The 20,508-nt window shown below is 38.6% G+C and overlaps 1 long non-coding RNA gene across 2 annotated transcripts in view; it reads left to right on the top strand.

Annotated features, from left to right (window-relative positions):
- LOC136991143 (uncharacterized) overlaps positions 1-19,959 on the top strand; it is a 55,108-nt gene extending 35,149 nt beyond the window's left edge. The window contains exons 1-3 of one of the 2 annotated variants that reach the window (XR_010883180.1): positions 12,990-13,062; positions 18,492-18,603; positions 19,880-19,959. This is a non-coding gene — a long non-coding RNA (uncharacterized lncRNA). Of the gene's footprint in view, positions 1-12,989; positions 13,063-18,491; positions 18,604-19,879 lie in introns of those variants that run through there. The other variant, XR_010883179.1, reaches the window with a different exon arrangement.
- The last annotated feature ends 549 nt before the right edge of the window (positions 19,960-20,508 follow it).

Below are 20,508 nucleotides of genomic sequence, written 5' to 3'. Positions count from 1 at the left end.
TTAAGCACACAGGCTAAGCACTGGCATGTTTAGTTAGAAGCAGCTGTCTCTCAAATGTGGGCTTGATTCTAACATCAGTACACAAAAATGAATAAACTTAAAATCAAATCGCAAATGCTTCAGGTGGATATTGAGCTAGTCTTGTTAGATCACAGTCATCTTCTGATGATATGAAAGGGTTTTGTGCTCAACCATTTTTTTACAATTGACTGTGATCTTTTGTTAATGCATCTGAATACACTGACTTCTGGAGTATGGTTGAATTGCTTTCCTCTGCTGTTTCTCAGAGACTTGGTTTACTTTAATTCCTGTGGTAGACTACATTTTAATACAGAGCTTGTATCACAGATCACCTTCCCTGCTGTTTCCAAGCACAATTTGTGCTTCTGTAGTATCTCTTGCAATGGTTTTAATTGAAATGCAATACTGGGAAAGCAGAAAAGATATTGTATATCATCAGTTCATGGTTTCCACTGCTCAGAAACGAAGGAGCAAATACCATGTGATGAGGCAGTTCTCTGCAGACCACAATGGGGAACGTGGAGTGTAATTGCACTACCCCAACGCTTTCCTGTTGGGAGTGGGAGAGCGGCTGGGTTCGGATCTGTTTCCATGCTTCAGGACGTGTGCAACCTCCCACTTGTAGTTCGCAGAACAGTCTCATCAGTTTTGCTGCTGCTATTTGGATTTGGTGCTATAGCACACAAGAAATCCCAGTTTGCTCACAGTTGCAGATATTTCTACAAGAGTTTGCTGGAGGATTACAAAGGCTAAAATTGAAGTAGAGGCAAAATGAACCAAGGCTACAAGTCAGCAGTAAATTTGGGAAGCAAATCCAAATCTCTGAATCCTAGCCCAAAGTCCTGTCCACCAGAACTTGATAGACTGGCACAGGGTGCTCACCTCCCAGTTTTAACATCTAACTAAAACTGGAATGAGTTGGCTGAAGTTTATTCCAAACAAACAGAAGGTGATGTAGGTAGGTGTTGGTGTGGTTCATCTCATAGACATGGTGAAGGAACTGTATTAAATACTGCAGTTTTCTCACTATTATCACTCCCCAAAGAGTCACTAAATACTTTACAGTGTAAAATTATCTGTATTAAAATAGTTTCTCCAATGCAATTGGAGACCACCCAGAACTGATCCTAGATACAGCAGCATCCTCTCCAAGGAGATAGGCTGGAATAATTTGGAGTTCAATGCCCATAAGGCGTATTCTGGGCTGGATATACGCACACAGGCAGTACCCAGGGGACTTCTCGCAGTGTTCTGTTTCTGGTGTACTTTGTTTGCATTTGTGTAATGGAACCATTTAAAAAATAAATAACAGTTTAAAAATAAATGAATGATCTTCATATTTAATGTTTATCTAGGATAACTGGCAACCAAGTCTATGCTAGTTTATTAAAAAAAAAAAAAGCTTTACAAATCTGTTTATTCAAGTATCTGTATTTCAAAAGAGGCTTAAAATATTTGCATGTAAAGTAGCACACCATTTTTCTATCAAGCACACTCCCTCCATATTTAATTCTTTATGGAAAATAGAGTATAGTGCTTTATAGGAAAGCGTTCAACTAGATTTGTCATAGCTTCAGTAACATGGGTAGCTTCAGTGTAGTTTTGCCTTGTCTTAGACTCTTTAATAGTAAAGCTTAGACACTGTGTAATAGAACAATTCAAGAAATCTGTTAATTTGAAATAATTTATGATTTTGTTCAGCTGTACCTGGGGGGAAAAATGTATGTTGGAATCGTTGGAGTACTTTACAGGAAGTTTTCTATGTGCTTTTTGAAAGACAAATGATTCATCAGACCGATTCAGCATGTGCAATTTTTATTTATTGTTGGAGGCAATCTGGTACGAAAGGGGAGGCTTAATAGTAAATTGAGAAGATCAGAAAATCTAATTCACATACCTTTATCACTTGCTCATTTTGGATGCCTGTGGATGGATTGTCTCTTAATTTTGCTAGGCATTTGATAAATCAATCATATTGTCCCAAACGTTTGCTTCCGTGATGCTATGTGGAATAGGCTCCCCTCAGCTCCCCTTATGGGCTGTGAATGTTAAATGTCCTTCTGCTGAAGTACTCTTGATACTCATTTCAGCTGTGTAGGAAAGTTAGTTGGTGTCCATGGTGCTAATATGAAATACAACAACCCTAGTGATGTAATTTAATTATCTAAAGCCATTTTGAAAAAAACTTGAATCTTTCTTAACCAGTGCTAGTGTAAGTTACAATTGGGTTAGCTTACTGCAGGGATTTGAAAGACAGTCATGGGGATCAGACACTGAGAGTTCATACCCATAGGAAAGTAACAGCAGAATTACAATGCTCTGCGGAGCTTTGATTAACTGTCTCCAGAGTAAATACAACCTCTGGAAACAAAAGCTTTCTCTCACACCAGGCCCCAGAATTGGCAACTTTAGCACATTCTCTTTGTTCACCTCCAGGATGGCTGGCAGGTTCAGCCAAAGGAGAGAGACTGTAAATTACAACAAAAAGGGAATTAGAAGATGTTATTTTAATCAGACTACTGAATGACTTCATTGCAGAGCTAGTGCATGGTGTGCACAGTAATCAGACTTCTGTAGACTCAGTGCAGTAGCTTTCACTGTAGGGTTGTGCTGGAGTAGGCTCAGAATAAAATCTTTCAGCACACCCTTACGGTTGAATGATCAGGCAAGTTTTGTATTCCTTTCCCTTTACTTCTATTGTATCTACTTAACATTGCTCTTTGCATAAGCAATAAGGTTGAATTCTTTTAGCCCGTTCATTGGGCCCCCATTTTGCACAACATGATCCACTAATGTGGACCCAAGTGCCCATAGAGAGACCAGCATCATTCCAAAAGGGGGCAGGGGATCCTTGCTAGGAAGAAGTGCTGTTGAATGATTAATTTTTCCTTTCACTGAAGTCCCTTGCATTATTTTAAACTCTGCCCTCCTTCTTATCCACAAATGAATACAAAATATTAGAAATTGTCATGTGCAATGCTATATTTTACATTGTAAGAGCGAAAATCTCTGTTAATTACTGGATTTAATTTCACAGTTCTCCTAAGCAGGCTAGCTGAATTTCCTTGCAATATTTCAAGTGAGACATTTACTGCCAGCGTCAGGCAAAGAAAGGATTTTGAAATGCTCCCTCATTTTGAATGATTTTCCCTGTTGATTGCATGCTTTTACATGCTCAGCAAATGCACTTTCCTTAGGCTGTAGATATCTCTCAAAAAAAGCAACCTCTATTTCCCACAGTAAAGTTCAAGAGTTGTCCCCTAGAATCTGTTCCTGAGAGTTGGTACACATGCAGGAAAAGCAAATTACAGGATTATGTTTTTTCAAGAGAACATACCTGCTATTATTTAAAAGAAAGGAAAAGAAATTTTTCCATTGAACACTGCCATCAGGTAGATGACTGAACAAGAGAGAGCAGGACTAACAGATTGTAACCTAGCTGGAAATGTAATGAATAAAATTACTAGCTTTGAATCTATTTAATAGGATAATTTACAGAAGAATGCTAGTCTTGTGAGTGTATCTGTAGCATAGTGGAGTAGCTAGCATAATCATCTGAATATTTTATACTGGGAGGAGAAACTGGTGATGCAAGTCAGGGATATTCTCTTGTGCAAGGCTGTTTATTTGCAGAGACTGTGCATGAAGCCCTTTTTCCCAGGTGAAGACGCATGCCACCATCATCAGCGAATGTCCACACTTACCCTTCCTGCTCACTCTGTTTTCCAAGAGCTCTGGCTCAGGTCTGTGTGGGGCAATGTCCATGTTTACATCTTTGTTGTCCACTCACTTTTCCTTTCTAATGCCCACCCTCCATACATTTATATGAATGCTACGTATGCCATATCCAGTAGTTCTTTGTATTACCAGTCAGGGAGAGGTTCACTCTGTAAAATTCTGAGTCATGTAGCCCATTAGCTTTGCAAGGGGGGTGTATTTACTTGTATTTATTCCACTAGGAAAATGGCTATGTTGTGCTTTTTATTTATTCCTAAAAAGGTGCTAATTCACCTTTAAATTTTAATGAGGATTATTATTGATTATTAAATAATGATTATTCTGCACTGTATTATCTCCAAGAGTTGTGAATCATCTTTTACAACAATATAGCAGGGTTTTTTCCTTCTTTTGTCCTCCCCAGGACAGATGGCCTGTGTTTTGCTGCTCTGTTCATAGTAATACTGTATTTCACAGAGGAATGCAAGGCAGGAGGGTTCTGTTTCTAGTGTCCCGCCAGATGCCTACTGGGTGAGGGGGAACCTACTGAAACGACAGGAGGTTCGAACCCATCTCAGGAGCCACTGAGCCTGCTCCCCAGGCAAACTCCCAAGTGCCAGCCGAGGCAGGGAGCCCATCAACTTCTGAGAAGAGGAAGGGGCAGGTACGCATTGCCAGGCTTCAGAGGCAAGGGGCAGAAAGACAGCCCTTAGGGACTCCAAGATGTGCTGAGACTGCTGCAGGCCAGGTAGGTCCTGCCAGGCTGCATGCAGAATTTTGCCAGGAAAAACAAGCAAACCCAAAATGATGCACCTTGCAATGACATTGCAGTCAGGTAGGGAAATAATTGCTTTTAATCTTTGTATTCTGTTCTGTCTCACTTTTGAGTTTCCATTATTCTAAAAAATGAGGGGAAAAATGAACATGGCCTTTGAGATTATAAGTCTTGTAAGCATTTTTAGGGTGCTTAGGATAAAAGCCTGGGCAGACCCATCTCAGTGCCAGGCTTCTCTGTTTAATGCCTCAATATTTGACGTCACTTCTGAGGTTTCTTGCATCACTAGAATTTTAAAACTTGTGACATTGTGTGTAGCTGATATTACCAAAGTCTTACTAGTGAAAAGCGTAACAGCCGGTGCAGAGCCTCAGTTTGCAGACAGAAGGCATCTAGAGTAGCTGCTAAAAAAAATAATAAAAAAAAAAAAATAAGTGAAGAGGTCTGATCTCTACAATTACATGGGGCACGTAAAACAACTGAGAACTTCTCTTTATGAAATGCTCATTTGTATAAAGAGTTCCTGTAAATTCTGTTTATGGTAAGTCTCCCATAGGCTTAATTCTGAAAGTCTGAAGATATCTGTGTTTCCATTGGAGTGTTTTCCAGGAGGATAGATTAGCCCACGCTGAGCTCCTTGCAGCTAGTCTGCTGCCAGGAGTTGAGCAGACCAAACTTGGAGATCTCCTCTGGAGTGAAAAGAAGTGCCTTGGAGACGCACAAAGAGCCTTTGTGGTAGACTAGGTCCAGAACATGAATAGGTAATTGGCTTTGTTGATGAGATAAAGGTTAAAAATAAGTTTTTGTGCTGGCTGTGTGGAGTGTAATATGCTCTGGTGCACTTCCCTACAGGAGATAGCCTTTCCAGTTGTACGTGGCAGCGTATCGAGCCAGTTTGCTCACTCAGGTATATGGGGTCCCATTTGTCACGGAGGGCACAAGTATGGGGCTGCAAATTTGCAGATGTGGAATGTGTCTGAGCAGCAAACTGGATCTTGCCAACAACCCTGGGCTGCCTCTCCAAACACAGTATAGATATATATATATATAAAATGTTTCTCCTACTTGCTCTTTTTAAGTGGATCTACAGAAAGCCTTGAAAAAAATACTAATAGTTTCATTTGACTGTGCTTAACTCACTGACTGATGAAGGCTAGAACTGAGTAGCCCCAGTGCTGGTTTGTCCTTCAGCACTTTGGAGCCTTTGGCAGGGCAGGGGTCTGAGGTATTAAGGACTATTATCAAGCATTTACCAGTTCATAACTTCCCTGGACAGCCAAGACTTGTAGTATAAGGTTTGCTATTGCTGGCATCATATTAGAATTAAAAAAAAAACCACAGCCAGATTAAAAAAAGAAATAGAGTTCAAGGTTGTTCGTTAAATTTGTGAGTTTCTGTTGCTTGCATGAGAGAAAATGTGGGACTTGGGTCTGTTCCCTCCCCCTCAGCCCTTCTTCCATTTTCTGATTTTTTCTAGTTATCCTCATTTTCTTTTCCAGTTGCAGTTCTCTCATCTTGAGCCTGCACTAAATCACGAGCCAGGGGTTGTTCATCACACTATGAGAACCTTGCTACCAGTACATCTTCTTGATGCAATTTTGTATGGATGATTGCAGAGTTTTCAGATCCTTTTCCCCCTCCCTCATAACTGCTCGTGAGGTTTTGAGTTCTTTTCTTCTACACGCCTTGCTGCCACGGTTTTCGTTTCAGTGGTTTGGATGCTGAGGCTAGCATTAGCGCCAGTGCCATATTGCTTGTTTTCAGCAGCACTGCTGGACTATTTAATTTTTCCTGACTCGGATCTAATCTCACGGTTTGGTTATCTGTAGTGTTTGAAGTTTGCCTCCAGCCTTCTTGGAGAAGTTCTGGGGTCCTGTGGGTACTGGACTGCTATTCATATCCTCAGCTTTACTACTGACTTCCTACGTGACCTTGGAGAAGTCGTTCTGGATGCAGTTTTCAAAGTACTGTTCAAAGTAAGTGAGGCTTTGGCTTCTAAAGCACTACAGCCATACAGAACATTTTTCTATGTCTTTACCATCTGTTTGTCTTCCCACCTTTTCTTTTCTTGCTTGTTCAGACTGTAAGCTCTTTGGAGCACTACTTCTTTTTGCTGTTGTTTCTGTGCATGTGCATTTGGCCTAACACAGTGGGATCTTGGTCTCAATTAATAGTAATAGTATCTCTGGCAGATAAAATGCAGGACAGAATGGGAACTTACTGTGAATGAATCTAGGCTGGAACTACCTGACCAGGGGATGTTTATATTAAGTGTTGTTTTCTGTTAATCAGTTACACATGGTGGACTAAATAAATTGGTGTATGTAGGACTGGGTGCAGCCTTGTTTAATGTTCAAGAGAGGCAATATGCATCTGCAGACCTGGGTCATGTGATGTGAGAGTGGAAGTACAGGGGTCCATTAGTGAGCGCAAGAGTCGTAGATGTGTCAGACCTGCTTGCAGAGCACAGGTCAAGCCTTGCAGCTGCCTGGCACCTGGTCAGGTCTAATGCTCTGCTCTGGCCAGACTGCAGTCGCCTGTGTTAGCGGAGGAAGGAAGGAGACAGGAAAGACCCATTAGTAGCCCTTGGTAAATCTGTTTCTAGTTGTGATATAAAGAAAGGTAGAAAACATGCAGGTGGGACTGTGGGCATTGCAGATTTTTTTGTCTCATTTTGGCTGAGGAGTTAGAAAGCGCTGATATGTAAAGTATGATGAAACATTTAAAACAAAAAACAAAAAAAATCCATAATTATTGCCAGGGACTTAATTCCTCCAGCATTTCTACCTCCATGTTAAGATATTTGAACCAATATTTTAAAAAGAGGAATTTGAAACGGAAAACCTGATACATATGTTTGCCAGAATGAATGATGAGTACACATCAGTTCCATTAGAGGCTGATCCGAGATGCATAAGAGATACTGCTGGGTAGTCAGAGTTGTCCCTGTTTATGCTGCTTCTTTGCAAGTAGGAATTTGGAGTCTTAATTTTAATGGCTCTATTTTGTAAATCTTATGGAGCATTGCTCATTGGTAAATGTTACAGTCTATGCAAAACTGTAAGTATTCTGTGCCACAAGCCTCAAACTTTCATCCCTTGAATATGACACCACCTGTGTGTAATTAGCAACTTAACATCAGATGATACTAGGAAGCTAAGTTGAGATGGAAATCCTAGGCAACCTTATTTTCTTTTTTTAATTTCGACAGACAAAAGCAGACACAACAAATGCATACTGGTCCCTTCTATGAACAGACTCTATCATACATTTATTTCAATCTTTTAACCAAGAACATAGCTGGCTGAAGGCATATCAAACACATTGTTATTGATGCTAATATTTTCGGATTAGAAGCTATGTGTGGTGTATTTTACAGGAACTGTTTCAGTACTAGCCAAAACTTTAAATCTACAGTTACTGAAATTCTGGCAGAATAGAAATCTAACGGCATTTAAAGGAGCAATATGTTGTGTGTGCTTGACTTGGATTTAGGAACAGTTCTGATGGACAAAAGGTTTTAAGCTTATTAACATTATCAGTGAAGTAGATAGTTTAATGCCTCTGTTGTCCATGCTGAATGAAATGTCACAAATTTGTTTTTCTGAAAGGGCTGGGCTAAAGAAGAACGTCGCTTAAAATAGGAAATAACTGAGACATCTCTGTATTGTGGCACTTGAGTGCAGCCTGGCTTTCCAGAAGTGCCCAAGGGAGCTCAGCACCTGAATCCCATTCCCCTGACTGCTCAAATGGCTACCAATAACATGAGTGCCAGCCCTGAAGCATGCATATCAGTTTTATGATCCTCCCACGATGTCTTTTCCACAGTGCTAGCTTCTCCCGTGCCAGACTGAACGCAGTGCAGCGCAACCACATTAAACCCATCTGGCTGACTGCTAGGTTTCAGATTACAGAGCCAGTTTCAGAGTGAACTTGGCCCCTACTGCAGAATTAATTGGAAATATTTGTCCAGCGAACTTGCCATGCGGATTTCAGCTGCTGTTTGATTTCCTCATTCTTGGTGTTTAATCTGTCATATCAAAAACTGTGGTTTAAAACAGTTGGTCAGTATGGTCTAGAATAGCAGGAAGGAGAGAGTATGGAGCCATGTGGTTCAGGTTCTAGGGAGCCCAGCACATAGCTGGAGAGCAACTCCCCATCGGTCCCCACCCGCTGGAATGTTTGACAGGAGGGGTCAGGCGGAGATGGTTTTCTCCGGAGATTTTGGAGGACGAGGGTTGATGGATGGCTGCCTGCTGATAGCAGATGCTTGTTGGGTCATTGGCATTCAATACAATGCTCTCTTTTTGGTAAAAGTGATAGAAGTAGGGTATCTCTGTACAAAATCGTTGGCTGATTACCCCAGTGTAATTGCCAAGTAATCCTAATTGCATTTGTTCTTTAATCCAAAATGTTCTTAAATGCAGGCCATCGAAGATCTTTAAAAGTAAAAATAAATACTTGTTTCATTGCAGCTCTAAAAATAAGTAAATCTCTTCTTTCTTGCTCTTTTTTTAACCGGTTGAGCAATACCTCGACTTTGTTTTAAAGCCCTTTTGCCAAGTTTTTGTCTTAAGTACTAGTGACAGGAATATGAAAGGAATTAGAAAATTATTATAGGATTAAGACAGAATCTTGCTGGTACACAAAAGACATGTTGATTCCTTGTCCTCCAGAGAGAGTAACACAGGCTCTGCAATAAAATCTGGTATACCCAAATACAAAAGGCACAGATGTGCAGTAATGTATGTGGTAGGTATGATGGTAATGCACTGAGCAAGCTTTGATTAAAAAACAAACAACCCCTCCCCCCAAAACAGTCACTAAAGGAATAGCTAAAACAGTCTTCAAAGAAATAGCTAGAAGTCTCTCTTTTGATTTTTAGGGAACTAAAGAAAAAGTATTTTTCACTTATGTTTGTGAAGAAATGGCTATTCCTATCCAAGGTAAATAGCAAAAGTGGGTACATTTCTGGCTTGCTGATTTTCTAATGTATTATTTCTGCCGGTCTTTCTCATGAGCAGAGAGATGCTTTGCTGCATGCATGTACAGTTTCCTAATTCCGTAGTAATTTCCGCATATAGAGTAAAATTAGCTGGGACACAAAAATAATGTTTTGGATGCTTCTTTTTGAGTTATCTTCCACATCTAAATCTCAGCAGATAGAAATACCCCCCTACATATCCTCTTCCTTGTAACCACAGATATGTCCACTGTTTTCCTAACAATGCCATGTATGTGAGAAGCAAACTTTTTTTGTGTGGAAAATTACATGCAGCCCTCTGGCTTCCTGTTTTTTTACAAAACCTGACCAAAAACTAATTACTTTGAAACTCTACTGAGTGAACTTTCAGCTATTTGAAACTCACAGCTAACTAACAGTCAGTCTTAAACCATGAACTCTCAGCTTAGTGCTTACAAACCATAAAGTTAATGTCAATAGGAATCTTGCATCAGTGAGGACTCCAGGATGTGGCCTTGTGTGTTGCTCTGTTACTTATTTCAATGCCTATTTTCTTCTCCTTTTGAAAGCCCTGTTTGAAGTCGCTTCTTAATCTCATGAGTTGTTGACTTGAAAGTGCATATCAGCCCTCTTAAAGTATGAGTCATACCAACCCTCAGTCATCAGTATTGTCCAGAAATGTAATGTTTCCTTTCTCATCCATTCTTACCCCTTTGACCAAGAGCAGCTATGATTCATACTGTAAAAGAGCTTGATTTGCATTTGATATGAGTCAACAGCTAATCCAAGATTAAGAAACAGCATCAAACAGGCCTCACAAAAAGGGGAAGGAAGCATTCTTGCATACTGTGGCTGAGTGACCATTAGAGGCTTATTCAAAGGTGGAAGCCCAGTTATACTTGAAAATTCAAAAGGTAGTTTACACTGTCTTGAAGAAACCCTTCATACATATACTACTAATGGCTGAATAAATTTATATATGTTAAAATGTATAATGTTCCAAGTAAATCAAAGTGTGTAGGTTGTTTCTTAAATACACCTGCCCAAGGAAACATTTCTGCTTTTATTTATTTATAGAAATCTTTGTACTAGTCTCTTTACAGGCGAGCAAAACAGGATAAAGAATTCTCTCATAAGAAATCCTTTCAGGAATGCACTTAAAGTATACAAATCTCATCTTTATTCTAGACATAAGTAATTATGTGCTTATCTGCTATTGATGTCTGTAGGTTTTAATCACCTCTTTAAAGTTAAATACATTCATAAGTGCTTTTCCTCAGTTGAGGTCTAAATGCATAAAACGGGGCAGAGATCCAGGGAGGGGTCAGGACAGGCCAAATGGCTGTAGTAAATTAGAAAGTCTCTGCTTGCAAATCCAGAAATTCATTTTAGAGATCTTGAACTGCTATCATTGATCAATTCTGGCTGAGTGATATAGCTGAGAAGTAGCAGACCTTTTGGGATGACTTCACCCTTTAGTCTGGATTCCATGGGACAATATATGCATTATGAATCTTCACTGTCCTTTACCCTCTGTTTTCAAAATTCACTTTGCCCAGAAGATGGCCTGTTTCTTTAAACTGAAAGAAGAGACTGGAGGGGATAGGAAAGGGAGACAAGCTCTTAATAATATAGCAGAGGAATCAGTATGTTTGTTTGCCATGTGCTAGTCTTTTGATGTTCAGCTTCCATTGATTCCCTTTTCCCATCTGTCATTTTCATGGTTGTCTACTTGAACTGTAAATTCTGTGAGGCTGGTGTTGTTTCTTTAGGTGGTGATCAACAAATTGGATGGTTTTCAGTGTAAGCTAATGACAACTAGAAGGAAGAGCTTGGGAGAAAGGGAGATGAATCCCTGTGTTCAAAGTCAGGTTGCTCACATTAACAGTCGTAAATTAAGTAGTCAGACCAAGGTGTCAGACCTTACTGAGGACCCATTATCCTTTGGTTTCTCCATAAGGGAGGGGGAAAAAAGTGATGATACAGCAAATCCTCCATAGTTCTCAGTCAAGGAGCACCAGCTCAGAGCCTTCCTTGTAACTCTCCAGAATGTTTTGTTCAATCCTTTCCACTGGTGTTGTCTAATTTGTCATCTCCTTTCTGATCTGCTCTGTTTTGGAGCTTGGAGCCTCAGGATATTTGTCTTTCCTATTCCTTTTGTGCAAGCTTAAGGTGGCCACTATTTGCATGTATGTAATTAGTAATCTCAGAGAAATGAAGAAACTTGTTTTACAGGAAACAAGTGAGTTTTATACCTGTATTTGCTGTCAAATACTTTGTGTGTGCTATTTTGTGACTAGAAACATGAAGGCACGTGATGTACTATCACAGTATGTTTTCTGCTTTAATTTTTTTCAATGCATTTATAAAAATTCACAAAAATGCATTCATAGCATCATTGGTTCTCCAGGGCAGGTAACGTGTTTTATGCAAAGGCAAATTTTATAAATGAGATTACATCTTTAGTGCTTGCATTCTCTAATGGTGCTATCCTGGAAATTAGGAATGATAATCCAAAACCAAAACATGGATAGTTATCCAACTGCATATGTAAACATATATATGCCAAATGTGAACTATAGGTCTAACCTTGTTTAAAATTACAGTCACAAATTGTTCCCCCACACACACACAAAATTTCCGAACGTTTCTGTTTTTCAGATTTGTGGTGGTGTTTTTTTCCCTACATCTGCAGAAACTTTGGGGCAAATAACGTTTTTAACTAGTCTTCTCCTCTCCTGGTACACAGATATCTTTCATGTATCCAATTTTGTATTTCCTATTTTAAAATTTTACACACAACCAATCTAGAACCTTTGAGTAAAGTACCATCTAGAAAATTAATTTCTCCTCCAAAGTTGTTAAAAGGAGTAGGTTTATATTCTGAAGGCCAGCCAGCCTTAATCGTTCTTATTACCTTTTGCAAAGTCTCATTTTGTGTTATGGTCTCTTGCAGTGACAGATCGCATCCTGTCTGAGACCAAGAAAATTTTCTTGAACATATTTACATGGACAAAATGAGACTCTAATGTTTGTACTACCCCTCTTTTATTGAAAGCTCAGACAGAGTGTCTGCTAACATAAGGTCTTTTCCAGGTTTATATTCTAGCTATAGATCATCCAACTGCAATTGAAAGAATAACCTCTTCCATCTAAGTTGTGTTTTCCCCCCCATTGTCATAATGGTTTGCAGTCTGCTTCTGCTAGTACTGTCATTCCATAGAGGAACCTTATTTTTCATTCATGGATAAGCATAGGAGCCTTTTTGTTTTTCTGCCCGTGTTTGCTGGCATTCAGCTTAAATTAGATTTTCTGCAGCATTAACTGCAATCTCCAGTTGTTCCCATCTTTGCAAAAAAGTGTTGTTGCAAGGCCTTGTACAGGAGGATTGGTTGACAATTTGGTATAACAATTACCGTTAGAGAATCAATGCTTTCTTTATAAACTGTTTTAACGCTACCTGCTATGATTATCATCTTGCCTATCCTTTTTTGCAGGTTAAAGTTTTTAGCTCAATATTTTTGGCAGCTGGATTGGATATAAAATTTTCAGCCAGGTTTCTCACTCTTCTGTGCTTTCCTTCTCTGTAAGTATAGAAATATTGATAATTATCTATAACCCTACTAGACCCAAGGTCTAGTAGGGCCCCTAGATCAGTCATATTTTTCCGAGCTCGGTTAATTATTTACCCCTAAATTTACATTTCTGTCTGTCAAGTTGCACCATAAGCTCTGTGTCTGATGATACTGCTCTATTGTTTATACTCATAGCAAAATATCATCTGTAAACTCTGTTGCCTTCAGTATCTTCAAATACTTTGGTATCTTTTTGTGAAATGATACAGGTGCAGAGCATAGCCTAAAATGTACAGTAAAATACATTTACAGTAAAGCAGTGTATTCACAGGGGAAAGTTAAAATATCACAGACATGAACTCTCTTTCTAAAGAAATTTTCTACAACCCAGGTGAAGTACCTAGTGTGGGATGAGGGGCAGACAGGTATCTGGGACAAACCATTTATTAAGAAATATCTTCTCTAGTAGGTATGTGGAATTGTGTACATATGCATGTGCTTACCTATTTAGGCTGGAGGCATAGGTAAAGAGTTTCTCCCTTCTCTTCTGGAGCTGCTAGAGAGGAGACTCTTTCTAAAGGCGCTTCAGTATTCTCTGCTATATTCAGAGTAAGACGTCTAATCTGTTCCTTAAGTTTTTGTCTAAGTACACTTCTAGGTATGTGCTGGCACATGTCTAACTGGGAAATTGAGTTCTGTTAACTGCATTTTATATTCTGTTGTTTATATTCTGTTCTGTGTAGCTTTTCTATGCCATTAAAAACATTTGAGAATATATTTTCTACTTTTTAGTGGCTTCTGTCCTTCCACTGTATTCACTTTCTTAACAACCTAATATCTGGCATTTTCACCTCTCAAGTAAGTATTTTCTTTCCTGAAAGTGTTTTATAAGAAAACAATTATAAATATTATTTCTTCAAGATTTTGTTATATTTTCACGTGGAGTTCATATCCACACATCATGGTTTGATTTCACTGTAGTGTGATCAAAGAAAGCTTTTTATTAACTTGTTTTCATCATAAATAGATTTTCTCTTCAAATCCTTTATTTTAACTTCAGCTAGCTTGTAACCTGTATGCACTGTCTGGATATGAGAGTAACTTGTGCTCCAAAATCTAACCTATAAAAAACATGATATTTCAGTTACTGGTTGTAGCTGTCTTTTTAAGAGCCTCAGAAAGTTTTCCTCTCTTTTACCCATACTCTTCACAGTATGGGTATGTTTACTTTGTTTCTTTTTAGCTACAGCTTGTTCTCTGGTTTGACCATGTCGATGGCCTCACTAACTCCAAGGTACACATCATCCACTGCCTTCTCCTTGCTCATAACAGAAGTCACCTTGTCACAGAAAGAGAAGAGGTTGGTCAGACATGCTTTGCCCTTAGTAGATCCATTCTGGCTGCTCCACATCACCTTCTTTTCCTTCACGTGCTTGGAAATGGCTTCCGGAAGGATTTGCTCCACAACCTTCCCAGGGACCAAGAGGAAGCTGACTGACCTGCATCCTAGTTGTCCTTTTTGAAGATGGGTGTGAGGTTTGTCTTTTTCCAGTCATCAGGAACTTTCCCCAACTGCCATGACCTCTTGAAGATGATAGAGAGTGGCCTCACAATGTCATCAGCCAGCTCCCTCAGCATCCCTTTGAATGCATCCACTCTGGTTCACAGAGTTGTGTACATCCAGCCGGGTTAAGTGATCCCTAACTTCATCCTCCTCTACTGTGGGTACTGCTTCAGGCCCACAGACTCTGCTAGGAGGCTCAGGGACCGGGGAGACCTGAGAGCAAACCTTAGCAAGAAAGGCACCAAGTACCTCAGCCTTTTCCCTATCAGTTGCCACTAGGTCGCTATTGAGCAATGGGGTCTTCGCTCTCCCTAACCTTTCTTTTGCTGCCGATGTACTTGTAGAAACCTTTCTTGTTGTCCTTAGCATCCCTTGCTAGTTCCAGCTCCAACTGAGTTTTGGCTTTCCTAACTCCATCCCTGCACGCTCAAGCAGCATCTCTGTATTCCTCCTGAGTAGCCCGACCCTGCTTCCACCTTCTGTGGGCCTCCTTTTTACGTCAAAATCAAATCAGTCTTCCTCTTTTCAGTTTTGGGTCTGTGATCCACATTAAAATCTGATTATAAATTTAAGGATTCACAGTCCTCAAATTAGCATGTTTGACTCAGTGTACAAAAACTTGTTATAGACGCCTCAAAAGTCTGTCCAGCTTTTTAGCTCTCACAGGCAACTTCTATCCCAGTAGCTTCATTTTTCCTAAAACTGTATCACTGTAGTATCTGTAATTTTGGATGGTAACTGGTTTGCTTTTCTCCATTACGTAAATCTAGTCCTTCTGACCTAGTACTGTTCAAAATAATAGCTACTTTCGTCTTCTCACCACTCATTGTCTTCATGGGGTGGTAAATAATGCTTGAACCTCATCTGATTGTCTGCCATATTTCTTGGAGCAGCTGTGTGACTGATATTAGCTTTTGCATATTCTGCACTTACCACTTTTTCCTTTTCCTCAAGTTCTACACGCAGCCTTCTGACTCTCCAAATTTATGGCACAGGTAAAGCTCATGAGTGAGCATCACTGGTGAGAAGTTTGCACTGGAACTTATAAACTATAGCACATGTTTCATAGAATAAGCAAACTAATAACCTATTAGAAGAAAGAATTTATGAGAAACAGAGGCAGAGGGGACTCTGCCCTAAGTCAACCAACTCTAAGAACAGGATAAAATCAAAATGTTTCCTTCCTTTCAAAGGGCTAGTTCTCTTCCAGCATGTGTCATCTTTTGCGCTAGTCCACAAAAACCATCTTTCTCTTGGGAGCAATAATATGCTCTTCTTTTTAATCGTGTTCCAGTTACTCTTGTGCTTGAGCTAGAAAGGAAATACAGAAGGCTAATATGTGGCAGACTTTTTTTGTATAACAGTTAAAAAAATAGATATACCACTAAGCCAATAATCAAAAATAATTTGCAAAGCTAATTATGAGATATGTATTTGGTTTTTTGAAACTATTTCCAAACTTCCACAGGATTTCAAAGAAACTGAGTTAATTCGGATTATTCACAGTTTTCTAGGTGAACCATATTCCTCTCTGAATAGTCCACAGATATTTCACTGGAGGTACTGATACTTAAGATTGATGTTTTCTTGTTAGTCATAAGCTGCTATTTTGACAGGATCTTTTACATGGCACAACATATATTTTGAATATTCCTTAGGCATACATTTTGACAATTACTTTATTTTAGTATTCAAGCTTTGGGGAAATCACATTTTCCTAGTAAGCCTTGAACTGCTCACGTTTTAGCTGACCAAGAATAAGGATGAATCACAAATGGAATTAAATAAAACTAAATTTTCCATTTCTAATGAGTTATGTACTGATAATCTCACCTACTACTTGCAGAGCAGAAAGGGCAGAGGGGAAATGCAACTGTCATTCCTCTAGTTCCAGAAGAATGACATAGAACAATTTTGATATACTTGTCTGTAATACACAGCATAGATTGTAGAACCAGACTGATTTTAAGTAAAATAAATAGAAATGAGAACAGGGTTGAGGAAAAGAGATCAGCAAAACCTTAACAAGTTTTCTGGATGGGAACATGGTTCGGGTTTTAGAATATATCTGAGCTCTGGTGCTACAGAACTATTCTTATGCATTGTTAGTGGTCTGTTTGGGTCTCCCATCTTGTCTTTAAAGAAATTTACAGAAAAGTTTTGATTTATTAAAAGATTAGTGAGCATGCTACCAATACTACCAATCCTACAGAAAATTTGGAAGTACTCAGAAAATAAATGGATTAACTTGAAGAATGCCAGGTGAAATGGCACCTTTCAGTGTTCACAGCTGATTTCCCTATGTTTTGGAGCTATTTAACTTTAAGCCAGTGTGTCACAGTACATGAAGTTCCTGTGAAAGTCAGTCAGGATATATCCGGTAGGATTCTTATGGAGCGTGCAACTGCGAAATATAGATCAGAAATGTAAAAACAGACCCAGAAATCTGCAAATAGTTAGAGCTATGACAATGAAAACAGAAACGGCACAAGATTTGTTTAGTTTGAGGATTTGTTTAGAAATTCAGAATAAAAACTGCATTTGCCCTAAGGTTTGCTCAAGTTCACTAACTTGTCTGCTGCCTCTAAATTCATTTTCAAATAAACCTAGGTTGATCTATAAAGCAATATCAAAAGCACGCTAAACTTGTGGTTTCATAGAGTTTAAACTGGCTATGCTACTACACCAGGTAGCACTCAGTGGTTTTGGCTGAGTTTTGATTGGATAGTTTGAGTTTATTAGAGCCCCAAACTAAAAATTGAAGTTGAGGAAAGGGGCCAAGCCTGCCCCATTCCTCTTCCTAAAGAGGAGCCTATGGCAGTGCTACCAGAACCACATAGGTGTGACAAGTCAGCTTCTGCAAAGGCCTGATTACAAGTGAAGAAATCCATCTTTCTTTTAGAAGTATAGAAGTGAAGAACTTCTATTCTTCAGCACAGAAGGAAGGACGTGTGTGTCACTGTAAGAGAGAGATCTCAAAAGCTGATTTGAGGAACAGGTGTTCAAGCAGAGGAGTTATTGCTGCAAGTTCGCGATTTTAATTTATAGAGTTGTGAGTTGAGAATGTTTCTACTTATGATGGCCGTTACTGTTAACCTCTTACTTCATCACATGCCAAATTTATCAGCAATATATATTTAAGAGAGGAGTAAGTGTTTTGGTATGGGGCTTATGTTTCTGTGACTGCTTCTTCTGTCTCTCTTTCAGGTGTAAATTCATCCACTTGTCATCTTGGAAATATAATCGGCCACGCTTCTTTTACTGTGTGCAAAATTTTACATTTTAAATTTGTTTCTTGTGCTGCATTTATTTTAAAACTTTATTCAGTCACACTCTCTGTGTGAATTTAAAAGGAACCACAAATATTTCTGGGGCAATTTTAACACTTTCCAATTACTTTTGTGGGGCTTAGTATTAGAGTAGGTACTTTAAAAACTATGGTTTTATCAACCTTGGCTGATAGTTCATAATTAATCATATCTGGAAGTGTTATCAGCCATCATAGAGTGTTAACAGCATCATTTTAAACTCTCTTCACCTTCTTCAGTCTGGGTTTTATTTGAAAAGCAGACATGCAGTCCCCAGTGAGAATTAAAGCAGAAGCATTAGCTTGCAAAATATATGCCAATGAGCTAATGATTCTGACATTTCCACAATACAAGCTTTACAAGAAGGCATGCAGACAGCAAAGTCTGTTTTTCTATCTCATATTTTTTTAATGGCTAAATGTTTGTAGGAAACAAAATGGATTTATTCTGCTCAATCCAGGGTATAATATCAGGACTTATCCAGTTCCGGGCCCCAGGGCTTCAGACAACTAACAAAACACATCTTACTTCTGCTCTGCTAGTTCTCTGTTATGCTTTTCACATGCAGGAAGAAAGAGTAAAAGCATAACCCAACTGAATGAAGCAGCATGGCCTGCTATTCTTTGCTTATGAAGCATCACATGATAGACACCAATTTAAGAAGAACCCCCCCACCTGTGGTAAGTATGTATGCCACTGTCAAGCCGTTTTATGTAACATAAAGGGAATTTTACCATCTCCTTCACTGCCAGAGTGCAATAATATGTTGAAAGTGTTAATGTCTTACCAAACCATGCTTCATTATTTTTGAATAATCCACTGATTTTATGCCATTTAAATAAAATCAAAGATATTGCTCCCAATCTATTTTGAAATGTACCAGGCTTTCAAGTGTTTTGTTCTGATATATGGAAAGAAAACTAATCTGAGGTTCTCCGTGTAGAATTTAAGTTGCAATTTGTTTTTTGGCTGTTCAGTCACTGTTTATGTAAAGATGTATTGGGATAGGGCTGTCTGCCATGACAATGTAAAAAAATAACCTCTCCTCTAAAAAAATAAGATGCTATTTAAAGAAGAGGTTAAAGGAAATCCATCCTCTCCTTTGACCTTTCAGAGTGCAGTAAGCATAGAATGTATAGTGCCAATTATATGACACAGTCACATCAAATAGGTTGTTTATGCTATCTTCTAGTTGAGATTTCAAAGAAGCTTTCGTCCATGAGAGTTAGAAGGAAATATCAATTCAAGTGTATTCTTGTCACTTTTTGTACACTAACTTTTGTACAGTAACATAACTTCTTCATGGAAGGATCATCTAACATTTAAGATATATTCTACATACAAGAACATTCCCTTAATTATGAACACGGGTTGTTTTTTAGCTTGTTTTGTTTTTAAGTGTTCCAAACTTTTCCTGTAATTGTTCTGAGAAGTTGCAAGCAAATCTGATGGCAATATCACATTTTTTTTAAGTTGTTTGTCAGTTGTTAGGATATTGAGCTTGCAGTTTTTTCTGCAAGTAAGCCTCTGTATGCTAAACTTTTGTGTATTTGTATATTTGGATTGTTTTTACAGTGCTTAGTAAATAAGCAATGGAGAAATCACTTCAAATACATTTGAAGAAGCTATAATAATGTTGCTGTTGCTGACTTCATTAATACAAATATTTCAAATACCTGACTATAAACCAAGGAAATACGAGAATTATGTTTGAAAGTGGCTAGTCTGTGTGTGAAAACCAACTCCTTGTAAAGTGGAAGAATCATTTGTTGCTTTGCAGAGTTTATCTTGGAATTAATGTGAAAATTTTTAAGGATGATTGCTTCATTTCTGCTGAAACTTCTTCCCTGCAGTTGTCATTTCTCTCTGTGCATATACAGGCAAAGCATTACTAGTGCAATTATTACTGTAGAGCCAGTTCCTTTTATTTTTAACGTGTATTTCTGTTTGCTGCAGAGGTGAACCTGTGGAAACCTTCTGACTTTGAAGAACTACTTAAGGTGAAATGGTTCTGAAGTGCATTTAAGGGCGTTTACTTTAGGCACTTTATTTTTCCTTTATTTTTATTCCTATTGGAATTGGCTAATGTTATTCATTAAACTAACAATTTCTCCCCTGCCTGTTCTTAAGTGTGACTTGTGACCTTGCAATCTGTGTATTTTGTCATCACAATGTGTTACCATGGAACTGATTTTGATGTCATGAATAAGGGCATTGTGAGTTTCCACGTTCCCAAGCATATTTGAGACACAGGTTTGGAAACAAAAATGACTTCACCAGTTAAATATTGCTAGATCCTATAGTATATCAAAGGTAAGAACACTTGTGCCCTATATTCCTTTACATAGAAGAATCTAAGGTTAGGAATTTCAAAGCAGGTATATACAAGAATGACACTACAAATAACATTTCACAAGATTAAATATTTTGTGAGAGCATTGAACTCTAACCCCTTTATGTTACTGTAGACAAAAATCTTTCATAATGTTCATACAGACTTCTCAGACTGTCTAATATGGATCATATATAAAGAAGAAGAAATGCACTATGCATAACAGCAGTTGGATGCTGTTAGAAGTTAACTC

The sequence above is a fragment of the Apteryx mantelli genome, chromosome 1 (genome assembly GCF_036417845.1).
Source record: "Apteryx mantelli isolate bAptMan1 chromosome 1, bAptMan1.hap1, whole genome shotgun sequence".
In the NCBI taxonomy this organism is placed as follows: Eukaryota; Metazoa; Chordata; class Aves; order Apterygiformes; family Apterygidae; genus Apteryx; species Apteryx mantelli.
Note: the sequence above shows the minus strand (reverse complement) of the source record. Positions and strands in the feature narration are given on the sequence as shown.